This window comes from Hemicordylus capensis, chromosome 6 (assembly GCF_027244095.1).
Source record: "Hemicordylus capensis ecotype Gifberg chromosome 6, rHemCap1.1.pri, whole genome shotgun sequence".
In the NCBI taxonomy this organism is placed as follows: Eukaryota; Metazoa; Chordata; class Lepidosauria; order Squamata; family Cordylidae; genus Hemicordylus; species Hemicordylus capensis.
Genome location: NC_069662.1, coordinates 144,094,276 through 144,108,402, shown reverse-complemented (window position 1 = coordinate 144,108,402; position 14,127 = coordinate 144,094,276). Strand labels below are relative to the sequence as shown.

Sequence of the window (14,127 nt, the reverse complement as noted above, 5' to 3'; positions counted from 1 at the left end):
GTTCAGGGACTGAGCCCGTATTTATAACATTGTTCCTATAAGACAATTGGTTCCGAGTTAAGATGTTTTGACTCGCGGCACAATTTCAGAACCAGTTGTTTCATAAGCCTGGGAGTTTTCCTGTGACTGCATTTGCTTATTTCCATCCATCCCACAGTTATGCTTGTCTCACCTCTCCCTCCCTCCTTTCTTTCTATTCTCTAGCCATGGGCAGACTTTATAGTGCAAGCTCCTCAGGGCAAGGACTTGCCTTTTTTGCTTATGCAGTTAAGCATATAGGGGAGGAGAGCTGGTCTAGTGGCAGCAAACATTAATTGCCCCCTTTGCTATGCTGGATCCTCCAGCTTGGTTTGCACTTGGACGGGAATCTATGTGTATGTGCTGTAAAATATTCCCCTTAGGGGATGGGGCCATAGTTCAGTGGAAGAGCAGTAAAAAACAACCAAACCAAACAACAACAACAATAAGTTGTTTTAGTAAGAACTAATCTGCCTACTTTCCTTTCACTATCCCTGCAACTGAAATAAATTTGGTCCAAATTGGTTAGGCAGTTCACAAGTTAGACTACTTACCTCAAATGTTCACGTCTGCCATCTTGAATTGGGTGAATGACATCATTACAAACTATGCATTTGAGGTGTCTCTACAGCTGTACCAAATTTGGTTCAAATCAGTTCCCACTTGCACCTCAAACATTCATGTATCTGCCATATTGAATCAGAGTGGATGGCATCATTACAAATTACGCCCTTGAGGAGTCCCTGTGTGTCCCTATACCTGCAGCAAATTTGGTTCAAATCAGTTAGGTGGTTCACAAGTTAATCTAATTATGCCTCAAGTGTTCACGTGCCCACCATCTTAAACTGGGGTGGATGACATCATCACAAATCACACCACTGAGGTGTCCCTATGTGTCACTCACCACAACCATACCAAATTTGGTTCAAATCAGTTAGGCAGTTCACGTTAGCTCTCTTGTGCCTCAAATGTTCATGTGTCCGACGTCTTGGATTGGGATGGATGACATCATTACAATCTACACCGTTGCGGTGTCCCTGTAGTGAGACTCACTACAACTGCACCAAATTTGGTTCAGATCAGTTACACAGTCCACAAGTTAGCCCACTTGCACCTCAAACATTCACACATCCACCATCTTGAATTGGGATGGATGACATAATCATAAACCAAGCCACTGAGGCATCCCTATGTGTCCCTACAGTTGTAGCAAATTTGTTTCAAATCAGATAGCCCACTTGCACTTCAAAAGTTTATGCATCCGCCGTCTTGAACTGAGGTAGATGACATCATCACAAACTTCGCCACTAAGGTGTCCCTACAACTGTACCTGATTTGGTTCATATTGGTCCAGGCATTGCAAAGTTGATGGTGGGGGTGGATGGGACGGACACACATATGGAATACCGAGTGATCTCATAAGCCTACTGGAAAGTAGGCTAAAAAAATCATAGAGGATTATTTTAGGATTTGTAATGGGGCTGTAGCTCAGTGGCAGAATATTTGCTTGCATGCAGAAGGTCCCAGGTTCAGTCCCTGGCATCTCCAGGTAGTGCTGCGAGAGATTCCTGCCATTGGAGAGCCACTGGAGTTACTCTTGCCTTGGAGAGCAATTGCCAGTCATTGTATACTGAGCTAGATGGACTAATGGTCTGACTCAGTATAAGCAGGGCCAGTGCCAGACTATTTTGCGCCCTAGGCAAGGCTAAGTACTTGCACCCCACCCCCCCAAAAAAATTAACTTCGATTTTCAAAAACAGGTGTTTTATAGAGAAAATGAAAAGCACAAAACTTGAAACTGCTAAATTTATTTTAAATTGCAAGAATAAGTAATACATCAATTTTTGATTATCTTTCTCAAATACAAAAGAAAAGATTTTGGCACACAAATCATTTTGATCTAGAAGGGCACTCTTAACACATTGACACTCTACACTCTGCGCCTCTCTGAGGTCTGTGCCCTAGGCAGTTGCAGTGTGGTGTAGTGGTTAGAGTGCTGGACTAGGACCAGGGAGACCCGAGTTCAAATCCCCATTCAGCCATAAAACTAGCTGGGTGACTCTGGGCCAGTCACTTCTCTCTCAGCCTAACCTACTTCACAGGGTTGTTGTGAAAGAGAAACTCAAGTATGTAGTACACCGCTCTGGGTTCCTTGGAGGAAGAGCGGGATATAAATGTAAAATAATAATAATAATAATAATAATAATAATAATAGTGGTAACACCAGCCCTGGGTATGAATCAGCTTCCTATGTTCTTATGTACACTGATGGTGCTAAACAAATGAACAGTAATAATCATGGTTAATGATATGTTTCTTTCAATTAACAGAAATGGGAAACTCAATATCATTCAAGTAGCCCTGTGCTATGCATGTTTGTTCAGAAGTAACTCCTACTAAGTGGAATGGGGTTTACTTCAGTGCTCCAAAGTAAGCACAGGATTGCAACCTTAGTGTGTCTGAAAGTGTGCAGAGCTTCTATAATCACCTCTCCCGTAGATCTTTATTCCTCTGGCAATACAGAGCTATTCCCCACGTACTTCATCTTTCGTTGTCAGCCACAGAGCCCGCATCTGGAGTCTGAATTGCAGCTGTAAGGAGTCTTTGGATAAGCATTTTATTTTTCAAGAGATCCCCCACCACCACCACCACCCGTGACCTTGGAAAACCCTTTGCTGGGCAGCCATGCAAATGTAAACCGATCCAAGCTGCAAGCAAAAAGTCTGAAGAATACACTGAAATAGCAGGAGTGACACCTGAGAGTCCGCTGTTTAATTATGCAAGAATCTCAGCTATGCTCTCTGCCAAAGCATCAGTGTCAGGAGGTTACGAAGTCTAGAACATTATCTCTGTTGAGAAAAGAGAAAGAAAGAAAGAAACACTTCAGAGCCAAGCAGGACCTTGCAGGAAATTCTTCACGGGGGAGGAGAAAATCATGTCTTATGTATAGCACTGGCAGCAATCTTATGCAGTGTTATGCATGCTTAACTCCCACTGACTTCAGTAGAATTTAAGCATGCATGGACTGTAAAATAATCCTTGTGACACCAGGGTAAACATTTGCTTGCTGACAGCCCAACTGCCATCTGTGAGCTACTCAGACAGACATTTGGGGGATTATATGGGGATCTGTAAGTCCCATCTCCTGCAATGAAAATGGGATCTACGTCAATTAATCAATCAACTAGCTGAACCCGCACAGAGCATCTGTGCGGTAGTTTACTTACTTTTTGGGGTTTAGTTGGGAGAATTCGTTTGGCTGGTTCTCCCTTTTTAGCCGTGCATTGCATCGTGTTCCCCTCCCCCCCCACAACTGTCCCATTCGCCCCGCCCAGGGGCGTAACTACTATTAGGCAAGTGGAAGCGGCTGCCTGGGGGCCCCCACGCCTCGAGGGGCCCCCCAGAGGCAAGTCACATGACTATATATTGTGAAGTAAGTGTGTGTGTGTGTGTGTATCAGCGAGGGGGCCATTTAAAATTTTTGTCTCTGGGCCCACTCCAGCCTTGTTACGCCCCTGGCCCCGCCAACTCGCTCGCTCTGTCTCCCCCCCCCCACCAGTCTCCTTTTTTTGGAAGGAGTGACTGGGAGTGGTGTTTTTTTTTTTTTTTAAAGTTTTATGGGTTGTTGTTTTTTTGTTTGTTTTTGAGGTGTGGGGTGCGACAGAGTGGCTGTAGGGGAGGTGGGCTGGGAACAATGGCAGGAAGAAGGTTAAGGGCCCTCACACGGTCCTCCCCGCCATCACCCGCTGCTCGCACAGCAGGTAACTGGCCCCAGCCACCCCCTCATACCTGCTCCTGCTGCCCCAAGGTTGCCGGCCGATTCCCGCCTGCCGTTCCCCGCATCCCGCCCCAGCCGCTCCCTCGTTCCTGCTTCTGCCGCCTTTCTCTCTCTCTTCCCCGAATATGCCAGCCACCCTCCGTTTGCCGCCTTCCTTCCTCAGTTTGCTGTTCCACCCCAGCCACCCCCTCGTACCTTCTCCTGCCACCTTTCTTCCTCTGTTTCCTTCCCTTCCCTGTTTTCTTCCCTCTGAATCCTTCCCTTCTTCCTCTGTCTCTGTTCCCCAGTCCGCTGTCCTGTTTGCCATTCCCCGAGTCCCTCCAGCCTCCCTTGCTGCCGTTCCCTTCCCCAGGCAATGCTTCCAGGCATCTGCGCGGCTCCGAACATAGTCCTCAACTCGGTCATCCGTAAGTGAATTAGATAGATAGATAGATAGATAGACAGATAGATAGATAGATAGATGCCTTGCCTTCAGTAGTAGCATAGCCTCAGAACATGCAAGGAGTAGGGAGTATGAATCGTCAAGCGGCAGGGAGTATGAATTGTCCCCTTTGCTAAGCAAAGTCTCCCCTGCTTTGCATTTGGATGGGTGACTATATATTTATTAATTTTTATTTATTTATTTATTTATTTGATTGATTGATTTCTATACTGCCCTTCCAAAAATGGCTCAGGGCAGTTGACACAGAGATATAATAAATAAATATATGAGCACGGTCTGCTGTAAGATATTCCCCTTCGGGAATGTGGCCATAGCTCATCAGAGGAGCATGCAGAAGGCCCCAGGTTTAGTCCCTGGCAGCATCTCCAGGTAGGGCTGGGAGAGACCCCTGCCTGAAACCTTGGAGAGCCAGCGCTGCCAGTCAGCAATACTGAGCTAGGTCCGGCCAAATGGTCTGATTGGGTGTAAGGCAGCTTCCTTATGTTCCTATGACCAGACTTTCATATTCATATTTTGTATTCTCAGGGACTCTTTATGCAAGCACAGTATCACCTATTTGCATAAACAGGGTGTGCACAGCCAATTTGCAATGCATACGTTTGATGCATGGAAGGAAAAACACAAAAAGAATGCCCAAGTGTTGAATTCAACCCCAAAATGTGGTTTGACTTGAAAACGTGAATTGAACTGGATCTCATTTGACTTCCAAGCAATCTTCTCCAAGTATGTCTTTCACATTCTAATGATTTAAAAATGCTAGCAAGTATATCAAGTGACTAATAAAGACTGTGGGCAAGCAAGAGAGGGCATGCCCTCACCTGCTGCCTGTGGGCTTCTCAGAGGCATCTGACTGGCCACTGTGTGAAACAGGATGCTGGAGCAGATAGGCCTTGGGCCTGATCCAGCAGGGCTGTTCTTATGTTCAACAGAAAGATTTCCGTTTATTGTCTTTACACTGGAATTACAATTTACCTCATAGTTGCCTACATTTATGATTTTAACAACAGCCCAGCAAATTTTCTGTCCAGGGCTACACTTTATGCAGCTGAATACACTTAAGCTCAGTCATAATTTAAAAAATTATCAGTCAGGCTTTCTATTGCAATCTTATATTTTAATGTTCAGAAATATAAAAGTCATTTAAGATAGTCTGGCATGATAGTTATTTAAAGGACACGGTGAAATTTTAAGATTTCTCATTTAAATTTTGAGGCAAGTTCAATGTAAATGAAGCACATGCAACTGCAGTAATCAACTAATTGTCTTGACAGCTACTTGATAACTCTGTATATTAATAATGGATAAAGTATATGAATATTTAAAAGTGTGGCATTGAAAATGTGGAACAGATACACATAATATGGATAAAGGCAACACTCTAAGTTCCTTTGGGTACTAGAATACTGCTGGTATCTGAGAATAATTGACATAAACTATTTCACTCATAATGTAGTTGGATTCTCTAGTTTCTTGAAAGCTGGGATAAATCCTTGTCAGAGGCTTAAGTGATCCCTCAGTTGAACTACAAGCTTCTTTACAATAAAAATTATTAATGAGAAGCAAGCTATGGAAGGTACAGAGAAGTTTTGTAATAGAAAAATAATCAGTCCTCCATACTAACATTTTTCAAGCCACATGGCCCTTCTGAAGAGGAAATGTTACTTAGCTGATGTAGTTAAAGAGAATTTGAGCTTGGTATAACTGTCTTTAAAAAAATAGTCCACTTAGACTCACTTAAGTAATATTTCCCGAAAGGGCTATCCAGCCAGAAACACACCAAGAATAAAGATATTTTTGTGATTTAATAAATCTGTGCACCCTTGAATAGTCTGCTAGGTGCCATCACCCTCTTTTGTGACCCTGTAAAATTCATTTAGCAACATAACAAAACTGCAGTGTCAACATACTATACTTAAGAGGCAATCCAGAAAATATACAGTATCATGTAGTTGCTCTGGGCTCCAAGTGGAAGAGCAGGATATATGTGTAATATATATTTACTACCTTCTTTAACCAACTGTTGTACATCTGCCTTTAATAGCAGTGTGATCTGTAGGCATTAGCCATTGTTAATACTAATCTTTGTGCTACAAAAACCTTCATGGCTGATTTCTACAAAATAAGCTGAACAGCACAAGAGCAATCCAGGTGCTTTCCTCCCTGGTCAGTTGGAAGCTCTATTCCTAGTTTATTAACACTATGACAAACGTGTTTGTTCTGTACCAAATGTGATAGATGCAGAGTTGTCTCTGTTGCAAAAACAAAACAAAACTCTTTTAGCAAGGACAAAACCACATTATTACGTTTTTAAATTATCCTATCCCTAAAGGCAGAGGGGAAATTACTGTATGAAACAATATGTTCCCTTAATTAGGCTGCTAGATGAGAGCATCTATAATATCTGGAATATAATAGGAGAAGGTCAGTAGCTGGATACGAGAAAGATCTGGGGAGCAACGTTTCTCAGTAAGCTCTCTCCTCTCCATGGGTATCTTCCATTTTCCCTCAATTTTTAATCTTAGTATTTCTTACCCTTAGTGGGAATCCCATATACACGAATCTCTTAAAATTTCATATGATAGTAATTTTGTATGTATGAGGGGTGTCCAGGGTCATATACTTCCAAAAAGCCATCGGGGAGTGGGGAGCATTTTATGAACATTATAATTGCCTATGTGTAATATGTGATATAGTACTCCAGTCAATCCCACTTCCTGGAGGGCTGGGCTGCACAGTAAGCTGTCCCTTGATATGGGGCCGCCCATTTTAAGAGACGTGAAGGTGCTCTTTAACATCCCTATTGTGGTGATCGTGAGAAGTTTCTCTCCTGCCAATTCTTGCAAGGCCTGCTATCCCTGGAAGCTTGTCAGATGCTTTTCTGGCTGTGCCTTTAAATAGCTCATTGTCGGGGGAAGTCTCAGCAAGGACATTTCTGCAGCACATTCTTTGGTGCTCGGATACTTAATCTGCAAATCAAAAAGGCAACTGAACCAAGCCCTATGCTGGGGTGGCCACTGGCCAACCTTGGGATGACAGTGTGCCCATCATCCTCAGTGATGCTGCAGCTGGGGAAGATTGGAGTTGTAGTCCAACAGCTGGAGAGTGTCAGATTGGTCACCCCCTGCCCTATGAGATCCCTTCTCTGCTGAGAGGGAGAAGAACTAAGGGCAGGGAGGCACTGAGACAAAGGCCCAGGTGGTGTGAATGTGGGGTTGGGCACAGCTCTTTGAACCAAGCAAGCATTATCCCCTAAATCACGGCAGTGGCCGGAATGGTTGTTCCAAGACACAGAAGTCTTCAACAGCACCAGTGACCAGGCACTGTGCAGACACAGCATGTGGCCAGCGTGAGAACCAGTGTGGTATCATGCTTAGAGTGCTAGATTAGGATCCGGGAGACCAGAGCTCAGTTTCTCATTCAGCAATGAAACTCATTGGGTATCTCTGGGCCAGTCACTTACCTCTCAGCCTATGCAGGTGTACTTGGAAGGACGTCTTGCTGTGTTCAATGGGGCTCACTCACCAGCAAGTGTGTTTTCTTGGAGTAAGTCCGATGGAACTCAGTGGGACTTATTTCTGAGTAAGCATGCAGGGGATCCAGCTGTAAAAAGCTTAAAGAAAGAGAAAACGTGCCTATGAAAGAATCTTATACCCCTTATACCTTGGTCTTCCATCCCTCCCCAGTGGTGGCTCTGTGCTGGAACCACACAATCAGGTCTATGGACAGAATGCTGCAATTGGGACAACTTGTATTCTCTAGCGATGACAGTACAGAAACTAAAGAGGTGCAAGCAAAAATCTTGATCTCATCCAGTCTCCATCCAGCTTAAGGAACTCTGCAGGCTGCATTCTGCCTGTAGGGTGCATTCAGATTTAACTTGCATTTGTGAAAAATGATTACTGTATAGAGTCTAGGATCTCAATCTTGCTCAAGCTAGGCTGCTTAAATCCTACTGAAGTCTAGCTGGATTTAAGCAGCCAGGCAAGGATCCTGAGCACATGCCTATCTCCCTAGGAAAAACATTATTTTAGGATGCAATTAATGTGTGGCCAGACCAAAAGCTTTTAAGCCCCACATGGGCAAAGAGTAGGGTTGCCATATTCTGGCTTTCCAAATCCGGGTGCCTAATTTGCACATTACCAAGTTGGTCAATTTGCACTCTGGTCATTACCAAGTTGGAAGGCTACAGGAATGGATGGAATAGCTACAGACGTATGGCAGGCAAGAGAAGAAGAATCAGTCAAGGCTCTAACCAAACTATACCAGCAAATTTGGAGAACACCACCGTGGCCAACAGATTGGAAGAGGTCAGTCTACACAAACCCATACCAAAGAAAGGAGACTTAACGGATTGCAGAAACCATTGCACAATATCCTAAATCCACATGCTAGCAAAATAATGCTCAGGATCATCTAACGCAGATTAGAGCCCTACGTGGAAAGGGAAATGCCAGGTGTTCTAGCTGGTTTCAGAAAAGGCCAAGGAACAAGAGACATCATTGCTGATGCATGCTGGATAATTGAGAAAGCCAAAGAATACCAAAAAGAAGTCAATATGTGCCTTACTGACTACAGAAAAGCCCACAATGCGGGGGAAAGTTGAAGGAAAGAGAAGAGGATGACCAGCAGCAAGGTGGATGGACTTGATTACAACAGCAAGGAATGCACCACTGAGAAACCTTAAAGGCCCAGTTGAAGACAGATCATCCTGGAAAGAATCTATCTATGTGGTTGCTAAGAGTCGACATTGACTTGACGGCACTTAATCAATCAATCAATTTGCATATTGTGTATATTGGCTTGAAAATAATTTTTGAGCAGAATAGTGAGTGCACGTTTTGCTCCATAACCCCGCTTCTACAAAGGCTAGAGCTTAGCTTTTTTTTGGTTTTTAAATGAAAGCTGAAATCCAGGTGAATCTGGGTGGGCTAAGCAATCTGGGTGAGATGCTTAGAATTCGCGTGAAACACAGAATTTCGGGGGGGCATGGCCTCTTTAGCAAAGACACACCTTTTAAAATAGTGGCTTTCATATTTGGTAGGGGGAGAGCAACTGTCCCTATTCAGCCCAGCATTAGGAGTGGTTGCTGGTGTCTGTCTTGTATGCCTTTTAGACTGTGAGCCCCTTTGGGAAAGGGAACCATCTTCTCATTCCTTTTGCTATGTAAACTGCTTTGAGAATACTTTTGTTGAAAAGTGAAATATAAATATTATCTTGAACCACCACCGCCCTGCAGGCTTTAACTGAAATCAAGCAGCCTTATGTAAATAAACAAGAAAATAAATAAAATGTGCAAATAAAGGCCACACATTCACTATCTAAAGTATTTTTTCCCCGTAATAATGCAATTGTTAATTACATTTCTATCTCACCTGTTTTATAAGCTTAGAACAGGGTACCAAATCATTCTCCAAAGGACTAAAGGAGTATGGCAAGGAAGGAGCTCCACAGAATTCTCTCCAGTTGTAGTTCATCACCCTAACCACCCCACCACATTGGTCCGCTGCTCAGTTCTATCCACAGAACTGTCCACTTGCAATAGCCAACAGCAACTAAATAGAGCATCCATGTTCAGAGGCAGTATAGCTGTGTGGCTGGCCAGTGTTGGAAGCGCCAGGAGTTGCCTAGAGAGTTCTTTGATTTTTATTCAGCAGCAAGGCTCTGCTTAGATCTTATCTCATAAGCAAAAGACACCAAGGGAGCTGATCAAGGAAACAGCAACAAGACACGAGGGGCTACCCAACAGGCTAGCCATTGCTGCAGCAACTCCATTCACAGCCTCCCCTCCCGCATTCCCAGCACGGCCCGGGTTCCCCGACCACACACTCGCAGCTTCGCGCCACCTGGCCTCACGTGACCGCCGCGGGGCGGGTCGCAACAGCCACAAGCAGTCAATCAGCGGCAAGCGCGGCGCTTTCTTCCCGCAGCCAATGAGACCCGCGGTTGCGCAAGGCGGGGTGGCGGTGATGGTGGAGGACTCCCAGATTCCCACCCGCGCCGCGCCGCGTCCAATCAGGGCCGCGGCTGCCGGACTGGGGCAGCTGGGCCGCCCCTCCACGCTCCTCCCCCTGGGGAGCGGGAGGGGGGGAGGAGGAGGAGAAGATGACTCCGCCTGGGTAGCCAAGCGCAGCCCGAGCCCATCCCCAACCGTCCTGAGCTGCGGTGCGAAGCGGCGGGCACCGAGGGGGTAGCTGGGGCGGCTGCCGAGGCGGAAGGAGCCCTGGCTGGTGGCGGAGGTAAGGCGGCAGGAGGAAGGGAATCGCCGGGAGTTGGGCGTGCTGCCTCGCCTGCTGCTGGCTACTCTTTGGGGTGGTTGGGCTGATTGACAGGCTGGCGGTGGGGCACGGGTGGCACCAGAGCTGGGGCAGGCGCGCATGGAGGGGCTTTTCCCCCTCCCCCCCCCCGCCAAGTGGCTGGCTCGCTCGCCCCACTTAGGAGCTCAACAAGATTTATTTCGGTGAAAACAGGCGAGAGCAGCAACGTGGAAGGAAGCCACTCTCGGTTTTCGTCTCCGAAATCTAGCATGCTCGCCCACACCCCGCGACAAGCCCTCCTTTGCCTGGAGTGTGCCTGGAGCCTCCTCTCAATTCTCCCCCCACCTCCCCGCCCGCCGGTGCAGCCGTGGTGGGGGCGGCCGGTGCAGCAGTAGCTCCTCTCGCCGCCGCGCTCGGGCTGACGGGGCTCCCGCGGGAGCGGTCCGGGTGTTGACACGGTCGGTCTGGACTGCCGCAGGTGCTATTCGGGCTCTCCGCCGCGCCGCGTGTCCTAGGCAGGCAGGCTTGCTCGCGAGGAAGCCCCGACGTGGTGGTCCGGTGGGGCTTGCTCCCAGGGCAGCGTGCGGGGGACGGCCGCGCTCGAAGCCTCGCCGACCTGCCTGCGGACCTGCAAGTGCAGGGAGAGTCTCGGGTAAATGAGGCGCAAAGGACCCGCCCGCTTCCCAATCTCTCTCCCCCCCGCCCCCCATGCTTGGGGCTGGAGTGTAGGCGCTTCCTTTGGAGTTCAGGGAATGGGGCGGAGCGGGGGGAGGGCCTTGGCTGTGGAACTGCCCCCCCCCCCGCTCTTCCTCGTACGAAGGTATGTGCGATCCACCTTTTCTCATCAGTCAGGTCGCGTAACAGGGTTATATAAAGAGAGCCTCCGAGGCAAAGGAGAGGATATCGGAGAGAATGTGCTCTCTTCCCCCACCCCCCTCCTCCACGCCTTTGTGAGGAAAGGCTGTGGAATCTGTTAAATGGAGCACATTGACATTCAAGGGTGTCCTGTGAACCCGGTGGAGGGACCCTACAGTGAAGTGCTGTGGTTCAGAAGATATGCTTAGAAACTGAGTTCACCTGACTCTAGATATGCAGGGGGTTAGGCTGTGGTTACTCACGGGTAAAACAAATGCACTCTGCACCTGCTCAGAACCATATTCGCCTCTCACCCCCTACCTAAAGGGAACACAGTATTGTACTAAAGTGTCTCTCTCAAATTCTTTCTTAAAAGGATTTATGTCCCAATATGGGGCACTCAGGGACCACAATGGTCTCAACAGAGCAATTGCCAAAAAAGTAGAATACTGAAAAGCAAGTGCACGCTTGCCTAGCAGAAATTCACAGCAGAGAAAATAGACCATTGAGAGCAGGCAAAATTTCAAGAGTCCAGGAACAGACATCTGTTCAATAACCTTTCAAGGCAGGTGAATGTTATTTCTAAATTACCGAAGAGGGCTTGGAAAGAGATGAGAGTTGAACTGTGGGCTTCCTGGAAGACAGCTATTGCTTCTAACCACTATACTTGTTTCCCGAAAAGAAAAATGTCTCGGATAACAAATGTAGGCAGCTAGTTCTTTGTTGGATATGATCCTTAAGTTAAAAATAGGTTCTTGGACTTTGGCACAAGTTGAGCATTAAGTGTTCTCTATGTGGAAGGACACTGAAGGTTCTACCCCCAGTCAAACATTTTCTGCTTGATGTGGATTTTAAACTTTCTGAGCATAGACCTTGTGGTTTGTCTTTATTTTACAGCACTGAGGACTTGGTAGGTTCTTCAGTAAGTAACAGATTACAATTCCCTTGTGATTAAGATCCCTCAGGCTGTGATAGAAGTACATAGGACAGTTCATGCAAATTGGAAGTAGCAATGTGTCACCAAGAAACTGAAGAACTGTGAGGCAGATCATGTTTGGCATCCTTAGAGAAGAAAAGGGTAAGGCTTGTAGATGAGAGCGGATTGATTCTGACAGTCAAGCTTTCTGTGGATTAATAGGTGGCATAAACTAGTTGACTGGAAGAAATGATGGATAACTTCCAAAAGAATAGGAATTTCTCAGATGTGTAATGTTTAAAAGAGGACTGTATCTCCTGATTAAGTTTTAGAGCAATTGGGTTCAGTTGATTAACTGCCATGCCTTTTCATTGGACAAAAGCTCTCTAGTTAATTGGGTAGCAAACTTCTTAAACATGCTTTATTCTTGTAAATATTTACGTACAGATCCATGTCTGACAAGTGATTTCTCCTCCTTACTTGAGAGAGACTCCCACTTCCGACAGTGTCTGCTGTACCGCTTGTATCTGACACAGGCAGTATGCTGTTTTCCTTTGGGACTGTTGCATATTTTTGTGCAGATCTATTTAGATCCATTTGATCAGCTAATTAAAGTTTATGCAACTAATTGACCATGGTCAACTTTTTCTATTGATGGTCCTAATAACGTTCTCTTGAAACAGAATGCTTAGATATTTGGAAATGTTTCGGATTTGTCAGCAGAGCTCGCAGAGTGGATTGGAACCACAGGGATATTCATCTTGACCTGCATAAGCAGGTTATCACTAGTGAAGATCTGGACCTTCTATATGACAGAGTTTGAGTTTCAACATATGCTGTCTCATTTTGTCCATGACTGAATACTTTCTTAAAAACATAAAATAAAATTCGGAATAATATGCAGTAGTGGAAGAACATAAACTTTGGGAGCATGGTACTGGAACTAGACTCTTGTTTTTAAACATGGGTCAATATAGGAAGAAAATTAAGTCTGGCAACTTCATAAACTGTTTTTTAAGTTGGGGTCTATTGGGATTAGTCAAGAGGAGACTTAATTATGAGAAGTGTACTTCTGTGACTAAACTACTGTGTGACCTTACATTACATAGCTAAGCCCATGAGACGAATAACTTAATTATATAGGTCATTGCAACTGAGATGTATTTTCAGAAGCTTAAAATAAGCATCCAGTTAACTAACTTGTGCAAAATACTTTGTTTATTATCTGTGCCACGTTTTGGCAAAGTTTATAAATAGGTTTAATAATCTGCCTAATTGTATACAAGGAACACAAATTAACTTGTCTGGAGGAATTTGCCTGCTGTGTCTGCCTTATTAAAATGATTTTCATGTGTATTTGGAAATTGATTCAGGAAAAGCCAAGAAATTTCAGAAAGGAATAGTCCATAATTTCACAGCAATATCATTTGTTCAGCTTTGGATAATCAAAGTGGTGTTTAAACCTTGGGGAAACTTAAAATCCATCATGATCTTTGCAACAATTTTGAAATATTAAAAAGTCTGTTAAGACATTTTACTGAATTATTTTTTCAAAGATTGTAAATATGTTACATGCAATCAGCGGCAGCAGGCAGCACATGTGATGTCCCTGAGAAAAACATGTGGCTCATTAATGGGACAACCAAAGCATCTCAAAGGCATATGTGCCCAAGAAGCTAGGAGGGTGGGTAGGAATGGATAAGGCTGTTAGAATATTCTTTCAGCGGGTTGCTGAGGAGGAGAGAAGGCTATAAATGGTGGTGGACAGTGACGATGAAGAGTCTCGAAGAACCTATCAATGGTTTTTCTGATCTCCATTCTATCATGGGGGTAAGAAATGGTGGCACAGGTGGGAGAGGAACAT

At 45.3% G+C, this 14,127-nt stretch overlaps 1 protein-coding gene and 1 long non-coding RNA gene across 10 annotated transcripts in view; one reads left to right on the top strand and one right to left on the bottom strand.

The window, feature by feature from the left end:
* Nucleotides 1-1,810: 1,810 nt before the first annotated feature.
* Nucleotides 1,811-10,316, bottom strand: LOC128330282 (uncharacterized). Of its 2 annotated transcripts, none has more exons than XR_008310035.1 (3): nucleotides 9,611-10,316; nucleotides 7,699-7,848; nucleotides 1,811-2,867 (listed from the first exon to the last, which is right to left on the bottom strand). It is a non-coding gene; the product is annotated as an uncharacterized LOC128330282 (long non-coding RNA). The 2 variants fall into 2 exon arrangements; XR_008310036.1 differs by lacking the exon at nucleotides 1,811-2,867 and adding an exon at nucleotides 5,154-7,204.
* Nucleotides 10,317-10,319: 3 nt separating this feature from the next.
* MPP7 (MAGUK p55 scaffold protein 7) overlaps nucleotides 10,320-14,127 on the top strand; it is a 151,699-nt gene continuing 147,891 nt past the window's right edge. For 3 of the 8 annotated variants that reach the window (XM_053262885.1, XM_053262886.1, XM_053262879.1), the window contains exon 1: nucleotides 10,320-10,474. The gene's annotated coding sequence lies outside the window, so the exon portion shown is untranslated. Of the gene's footprint in view, nucleotides 10,475-11,124; nucleotides 11,145-14,127 lie in introns of those variants that run through there. The other 5 variants (XM_053262883.1, XM_053262888.1, XM_053262887.1 and 2 more) reach the window with 3 other exon arrangements.